This window comes from Nannospalax galili, unplaced genomic scaffold, assembly GCF_000622305.1.
Source record: "Nannospalax galili isolate Female #2095 unplaced genomic scaffold, S.galili_v1.0 scaffold17, whole genome shotgun sequence".
Lineage (NCBI taxonomy): Eukaryota > Metazoa > Chordata > Mammalia > Rodentia > Spalacidae > Nannospalax > Nannospalax galili.
Window position 1 is genome coordinate 534280 of NW_008342276.1, and position 8847 is coordinate 543126.

Below are 8847 nucleotides of genomic sequence, written 5' to 3' on the forward strand. Positions count from 1 at the left end.
TTCGGAATGAGCGAGCGCCGCGCGGCCCGGGGCGGCCACCTTCCCGCCCCGCCTCCCCCCTCCCCCACCGCGTGCGGACGTGCGGGCTGCGCTGGAGGAAGATCGCCGGCTGGGGGACCTGGGCGATCAAGGCCAGCACCTACCTTGGGGGGTGCGGGAAGCAGCAGGGGGGCAGCGCGTGGCAACCAACGCAGTGCGCCCCAGACACTGGGAGATGCTGCCCTGAAGAATCCCGAGAACTCTCAAAGTGCTTTTTTACCTTTCCAGTGGTGGTGACTTTCCCTCTCCCTCTCAATTAAACCACGCAGGATTTCTGTGTGCGTGTGCGCCCCCTCCCCCCGCTCTTTATCTCTGGCAAGAAGTCTAGGACCTGGTCGGTGGTCAGGATTTCCCAGGCTTTGGATGGCAAGAGGGCAGGAGAACAACTTGAACTCTATCCTGAGTTGGAGAAGTGCGGACTGGGGTTGCTATGGTTTTCTGAGCTGAGAAGCGAGAAACTCAGTGGGTGCTTTAAGGGGGTACCACAAAACCGATAAAATAGGAACATTATTCAACTACTGCCAGGTTAATACATGCTGGTCCTGGGGATTTTAGGAGCAGATAAGGAGCTTTGAATCTAGCATAATGTTCTTGTTCTTAGTTCACAATCTCCAAATATTCTCATTGTTAAGAGAAATTTCCCCAACATAAAGTTCACCGAAATTAGCCGGATTTCTCTTTTCCTTTAACTTCTAAAGACCAACAATGCATAACATTATCAAGAGAGGATTCAAAGTGTTGGAGGTGTTAAAAACCAAGTAAACATTTCTTGGGCACTTGGACTTCATTTTCTTCAGTTGGGTGACTTTAAGTGGTATGTTTTTCCTCTGATGGAAGTCAGTTTAAACTAATTTTGTGCTAAAAGGCCAAACATCCCTCTCTAAATTACAAAATGATTAAAATTAGAATTGTAGAGCGGTACAATCATGAGTCTGTGAGCTGGAGATGAAGTAATCTCCAGGTATTTTTCAATGATTCCTCTATCTTTCTGCAGAAATGATAAGTATTTTCAAGACATGTTATCAGAAGTGAAAAACTCAATCATATTAAAACTGAATTGTGTACTTTTGGAACCCTACTCCTTTTTCTGAAAGATCTTTGTTTTCACTTATAACACTCAACAGATATGTGATTCCCTTATCCCAGAGGAATTTTGGGAGCCTGCCCCATACACACTTTGTGAATAGAAAAGCAATAATTCTTTCGCAATAGAGAAACTAGTCAGGTGAAAGAGTAGTCAAAATACAGTTTCACAATGAAGCAAACGATATATTCCCTGAAGGAAGGAGAAGACAATGTAACCCATATGCATAAAATTATTCATATGTATCATCAGTTTAATTTGCAAACAGAGTTAGATGTATATATAGTCTTTCACACAGGGAAATTAAATAACAAAAATCCTCAGTAAATCTTACAGTCAACTACTAATGACCACCTGCATATTTCCACACTGGAGTAATTTAATACTGTCCACCACCAATTTCCCCCGTAAAAAGTATTTCTATATTAAATATAGGCCTTTTATTTTTATTGTTAAGCCATAAATTAGCTTGCTGACTTTTATGGAAATATGCATGACACAGTGAGAAGCATTTTTTTTTATTCAGAAAAATAATAAGGATCAGAGTAAAACATTCTTTGGCCGTGACTAGCTGAAAATATTAGGTCAAATAAATTTTGAATACATACCCAAGTAGTCAGACTGTATGTCTTTAAAGGGTTAACAGACCTAAAACTGCTGAGCTTACTATCTAGTTGATAAAATCTGAGACAACACCATCTTAGCAAAGTTAAATAGCATAATTTATCCCAAGGATTAGCCCCCTAATCTTCCAATGCTCCCCAAGATTTAAATGACATTTTAAAAGGGGAAGTCATCTTCCTCTCAGTCACCCTCCAATTTAAGGCAGTCATCAAGAGTGTAAATTTACTCACATGAAACAATCATTGAGTAAATTGGTTCAAAAAATTAAATTACATGCTTTTGCAAGCACAGAGCCCTTGAGATGGCTGGTGTTTTTCCACCTGTAATAATACAAAATCTGACCATTAAATGTACCAAAATTATATATTATATGAAAAAATAAAGCCAAAGGTCTAGGGGTGAATTATGTTCTTTAATTGAAAGAATAAAGTTACACTCCAGGTACTGAAGCCAACAAATTCATGGTCACTTAAAAATTTAATGAATGAAGTTTCACGAACTCAATTTTGCTGAAATGTGCCTATGAAATAAAGAATGTCTTCATATCCTTTTTGTAGTTCAAGTTAGGATAGAAAAGATCAAAATGCTGTTGTATCAATCCATTAACAGTAAAGGTCTGTGGAGAGCTAAATAAAAGCACAAATATTTTTGTAACTTTTTCAGCAAGTTATTTATTTATGTAATAATTTATGAAGAAAAATTTTACCCCATGCTTTAGATATATTACATATGCCCTTGATTGACACAATATGTTTAAGCTCAAAGGCCCTCATAGCATTTTTTAACTCTAGTAGGAATATTTCAAGACAACCAACTAATACATGAGGTCATAATTGTTTGACAGTTGTTTTTAATATATAAAGTAAGTTATGTACATTGTTTTCTTCAAATGTTTGTTGATTTGTTTTTCTATTCCTGACATTTGCATGGAACAAACTGAATTAGGGGAAATATTAAAGGTTTATTTACATTTATTATCTTCTGCTGTCAAACACATGCAAAGCTCATAAAACCATTCTCATCTTGTGCTTGTATTAGCAATGCATTTCTGAACAATGGCGCCTACGTGTTAAAAATGGCAACTTGTGCTTTTGTAGAATGCATCAGAAAATAAGGGAGGAATGAATGGAAACAAGAAAGCCAAACAAAAGAAGTAACTTTCAACTAAACTTATTTCTTTGTAATCTCCCATACCACTTTTAATTCTAGAATAGTAGATTATGACTGGGCCATCGACGAAACAGTTTGATCTGTATTAATGTTTTTATTTCTCAAAATGACATAATATACCATTTCTGTTTTATTATTTCAATGTTCTTCCCCCCCCCTTTCCTTGTAGTTTATTCAGCAGAGACACAAAGAGGGATTAGCAGTTAAGCACAGCCAAACTTGTTCTACATTTTCAACCTTTTAGCACATAACTTACTCACAGTTGCGGTGCTTGCAATCACAATGATTTTACCTGATGGAACATGTATTTCAGAAATGTAATCCAACTGTTTACCCTAACACATCATAAATTGTGAATCCTTTTATAAACCTCAAAGATTGACATGCCTTGGTCCTACATGCCGACTGCTTTAGCACAGACTATGAAGAAAATATTTGTGTATTATTTGCTCTCAAGATAATATGGCATCATACGAAATGGAAGATCATTGTAGTACTCCACCCTCCTTCCTGGAAAGACTTGGGGCAAGAAAACATTATCAGAGATGAGCTTCGACTCTTGTCTCTTTCCCCAGTCACGTAACACCCAATCTTTAAAAAAAAAAAAAAAAAAAAAAAACTCTTTTACGCAAATTATGATTGTTTTCCAAACTACCTATTACTGAGCACCTCTGGGTGAATTTATTAAGTTCAAATTCAGCTTTAAATAACCTGTATCTGATATTCAAATTCACACTTATACTTGCCAATCCTCCCACTGCAGTATCAGGCAAATGCCTAGTTAAACAGATGGGCCTTACAACCCACCCTGAAAGCCAAGGAACGTAGGCTTGTTTAATTAAAAAGGGAAACAAATTTTTGAGGTGTAGACGTATACATGTGCACACACACACACACACAAACACACACACACACACACACACACACACACACAATTCCTGACTAGCATGCTGTAGAATAAAAACAGCAATTCTTGATTTTTCATCAGGATTTATGAATGTTCAACTACACGCTAACCATGGATGGAAAGTAAGTTTAAATGAGATCATTCAGTGTTACATCTTCAAACCAAAGTCCAAGAGAAATAGCAAGACTCATTCTCCTTTCCTCAATCAAGAGAAAACATCTATATGGGAAATAATGCAGATTCACCTCTGATCGCAATCTGACCATGAGAAAATGATTTCACTCCCTTCTTTATGTCCAACCTCTCTTCTATTAAATCCCCTTAATACTGCTTATCCATCTAAACTTTACCCACTTCATTCTAGCTTCTAAATAAGCAAGTTCTACCTTTGGGCTAAATTTTAAGCTGAGATAGTTCACTAGAAATTCAAATATGATAGGCTTAATATGATTCAGGAGGAAGAGGCTATAAAAAGAGACAAAAAAGGAGGTAGGAAACAGACAAGCCCCATTTCTATCAAATATGTGAATCATCCCAACCAAAACCTTCAGGCTTCAGGGATCTCTGGTCTCTGGTAATATCCTCCCTAACAAGCTCCCATACTCATAAGATAGCTAGCCCTCCCAGTAGGTCTTTTGAAAAGATTTTTGTAAATTTTGTCCCTCCATTTATTATAGCATATAGCTAGAAGACTGATTTGTTTTCCTCTGTATTTTCTAATCCCTCATAAGAAAAATTCCATGGATCTCCAATGCCAACCCCTTAGTACTTAGGATATTCAAGTCTTCCCATAATGTAGCCCAAAATTTCTTTCTGGTCTTTTTCTTCACCTGTTTGTTGATATGGGCCAGTCTCCCGCCTGACCAATTCCCTCCTCATTTCCCAGATAAATCTGACATTTCAGAATGTTTGTCCTATACCTACTTTGCAAGGCCTTTTTGGCTAGCTCTACATTTGAGTATCTTTTCCTCCTTTAAGGTCAAACATAGATTTTACCTCCAAAATGCAAGCTTTCTGCAAATCCTAGAGTGGAATTAATCATGGAGGAACTAAGCTTCAGAAGGATGTGCTTCTGTCTTTAGCAAGCAAATTCACCATGTGCAGTTGTAAGGTGTACAGTGACTTACCTCCCCTCTACTGCTAAACTGTAAGATTCTTGTAGGCAGAAGACCATGAAATCATAGGTACTCAGTAACATCTGCTAAACTGAACTTAGAAATTAGAACAGCTTTAAATTCTACATAGAAGCACAGTGTTGAACCTATTTCAAACATCCGAATAGTTCATTTTCTTTCCTTCCTTCTTTCCTTCCTTTCCCTCTGTTCCTTTCTCTTCCTTTCTGTTTCTTTTTTCTTTCTCTTTCTTTCTCCCCTTCCTTCCTTCCTTCCTTCCTTCCTTCCTTCCTTCCTTCCTTCCTTCATTTCTATTTCTGATCTATTTCTTTAATGCATATGGGCTGCTGCATGGTATGTCAGTTGAAGCTTCTGGGTGGTCTTCATTTCAGAAGCATATTTTTGGCAGTGTATCAGAGGAGATGTTTGTCTTCCTCTGAAATATTGTCTTCATTATCATTAAGTTTTGGTTCATAATTCCATGTTACTCTAAAAATAGTGAATTAAATAATTTTAAACTAAAACTTAAGGATTTAAACAGGGGAATATAGTAAAGAAGGCCAAAAGCTGAGAATTTATATATGGAAAAGGACTCTTTGTAGTTTCGGGAAGCTGGATGTAAGCTAGGGAATTTCTAAAAGTGATGCAGAGATAAACAATCTCTTTAAACATTAGTGTGATTTTCACTATGCTGTTTGACATCAGAATACTAAATCATTTCAGCACAAGTCAGTCAATGGAGGGCTACTAAGTTTTACTGACTTTAAATGATCAAAACCCATATTTAACAAGCAGTGTACATACACATGTACAAATTCCAGATTGCATCACATTTTATAAGACCCTATGAATTCAATGGAAGGACATACATGAGCACAAGCTCAAGTATGTGATTCTCTGCATGTGTACACTAGGAACGTACAATCATCTGGTAAGGGAAGCTTCTGTTTGCTTAAAATTCATGGAGTTCTCATACTGGACTTACCTTTGGTGCACCTAGACTATCTGAAGCAATGATATATAGACATCCCATCCGTGTAGGCAGAGCTAAGAGAAAAAAAGTTGAGTGTCAGTCATTATTTTCAATCTAAAATTTGTTCATCATTAACTCTACATTCATTTGAAGACAATAGACTCTCCTGTTCTGTGGTGCTGGGGCAGAGTCCGTACATCACCTGACTCCCTTTGTTGTCATGTCCTAACTGAGTTTGACCAATTGATATCATTAATAAAAGAAGGAGAGATAATCTCTGTATTTGTCCCTTTGGCTCCCTCCTGTCAAGCAGACCCTCCTTGGGATCATATTTTCATATTACTGAGTGTTGTAGCTCTTTCTGGCTATTTCTAGACCTTAATTGTTTTATTATATTTTCTTGGGTCTTTTAATGCCATCCATACCTTAACAAATACTCTTTATTAAACACTCTTCAATTGTGCCCTTGAATATTCTTTATAAGACCTTCTTGCCCCCTGAGTTATACAGAAGGCATGTGATGGCATCAACTTTGTACCCATAATCTAACATAGACTTTATAATTTCTCAAAGCTACACAATCACATATTGAGTAAACTATTATGTGCCAGGAACTATGTTGGGTATTGGGTACTTGAGTGGTAAATGAGCTGGCATAGCTCTTAAGGTATAGATTTTATGACCTACTTAAGTGCTTCATAAGCTATCTTGGATGCTTTTTAAAAATTCAGGTATATAGGCCTCACTTACTCCTGAGTGTTCACCTTTAGAAGTGGCATCCTAGAAAGAATTATTTTTTTACTCCATTACATATTAAGTAATTCGTTACAAGTGTGAAGATACAAAGTTAGACTTTGACAGATGTTAGGCATGAATTCATGTTGAAAATAAGGTGGCTAAGATATGGAAAGGGAGTTCATTAGCAATGATTCACAGTGCTTAGAGCACTGGAGTGACTACCTTTACCCAGAATGGGTTAAGTTGGAGGTGTAGAGATACTGTAATAACTGTTCATTGTTTTTTGTCAACTGTGCTCCATTTTATTATCTCTCATCCCCTCCTCACTCTGTAGCAACCATCCACAAATGTGCTGCAGCTACCCCAGCTGCTTGGTTTCCCCAGCAGAGCAGAGCCCTGGGCAATTGTTCCAATTTGCTCTAGTCTAGACTCTGGAGATAGCTCTGTCTGGATAGAGAGACACGGACACTCACAGATCAAAGCTAATTAAGTCAGCATGATAAACAAGGTAAGAGTCCTGAGAAAAAGAGGAAATTCTTGAGCCCCAAGAAATTCACAAATTAGTGATTGAAAAGACTGGTAATGCAGCTGAGGTTGCTAACTATACTTCCATCTCCTCCAAGGATGCTGGGGGTATTCATAAGAAGCATGCCAATGACCATAGACGACCATGACCAGTTCTTTTAATTGCCACATTATTAAATGTAATACTGTTTCAATCTTAGACTTTCCTTTTAGAGAGTACAAATTAATTTATTCACAATAGTTTTAAATTATTTTTTAAAAAGTTGTCTTGAGCAAAATTCTTGAACCCCTCATGTCTGGTTATATAGTCAAGTTTTATATAATAACATGACATAGTTCCTACACACACACACACACACACACACACACACACACACACACACACACACACACAATTTTACTTTATTCTCATATTTGAACAAGCAAACATAATCAAAATATTACTATAATTTCTCCCAGTCACAAAGGCACAGGAAGAAAGACCTGTTCACTTAATAATGCCATGAGCTTCCCTTAGCTGAATACTATCATCTGATAGAATCTCACCACAAAGTTAAGGAATTTCAAATAGAAAACTGATACACTACTTCATAGTTTGATACTATTCTACATTAATAAAGGCAATTGTTTCTTTAGATTAATAAAGTGAAAAATGAAGATAAAGTAACCAGTGACAAATATCTTACCCTGTAGAAAATGTCAAAAATTACATATAGAATGCTATGTGGAGTGTCATAAAGATGTCAGATAATTGAAGACAAAAGATAACTATATGGTCTATGCAATGCATAGGATATTCTGTTCACTGCACTATGACAGTATAACATACAATATCATTAAGGAAAAATTAAAATCTTGCTGAATGTTTGGTCATGTATTGAGCATGAAACTCTGTTGAGTATGGGTCAAACCTTTATTAAGATATGTCTGAGGTCTATCCCAATGGGGCTTCTGCAGAAACCACACATTGTTGGAAACACCCCATACAGTAACGCTTGTGGTTTGCTTGACTCACAGGACTGTTTCTTAGGTCTGTGGGAAAGAATTACAAGACAGTTAACAAACTATGAAAGACAAGTTTTTCTATTGGCTTTGGGCATTGGCATAACCTGCAGACTGTAGTATTCCTGAGTGTGATGGCTTAGGAATGAATATGAAATGAACTCATTCTTAAGAGAAGTATAGAGTGTCAGCAACTGAGAAGCAGATTAGTCCTAAAATGGTGGAGAATTTTGAAGTTATCATGAATATGTCCTATATTAAAGCAGACATAAAAGAACTGTGGCAAGGTTGATAGCACAACCTGTTTAAGAACTATCTGTTTCTTTGAGAAGGCATGGACTTGAACTTCTGCAACCTCAATGGACAGTGAATGAATCACATGTGAACTCCCATAAATAAAGACTTATTGGCTGAAAATAATAAAGAGATATGTTACAACTCAACTAAAAGACACTCTAACAGGTACATACTTCTCACATTTTTAGCAGTGGATCTCTTTTTTTATTTGGAATATCAAAAGAGGAAAGTTATATAATTTCTGCTGAGGTCATGTTGAAATTTAGTATCTTCCTGCTGTGCCTCAGGACTCCTGCTTCAAAGTCTCTCTAGGAAAGACTATCTTAGAGGATTCGAATCATCTGCATGCTCATGAAAGCACGGTATTATGTAACCT

The 8847-nt window shown here is 37.0% G+C and overlaps 1 non-coding gene across 1 annotated transcript; it reads left to right on the forward strand.

Moving 5' to 3' along the window:
- Positions 1-8098: 8098 nt before the first annotated feature.
- Positions 8099-8230, forward strand: LOC115071248. The gene has a single exon (XR_003850343.1). It is a non-coding gene; the product is annotated as a small nucleolar RNA SNORA18 (small nucleolar RNA).
- Positions 8231-8847: the final 617 nt, after the last annotated feature.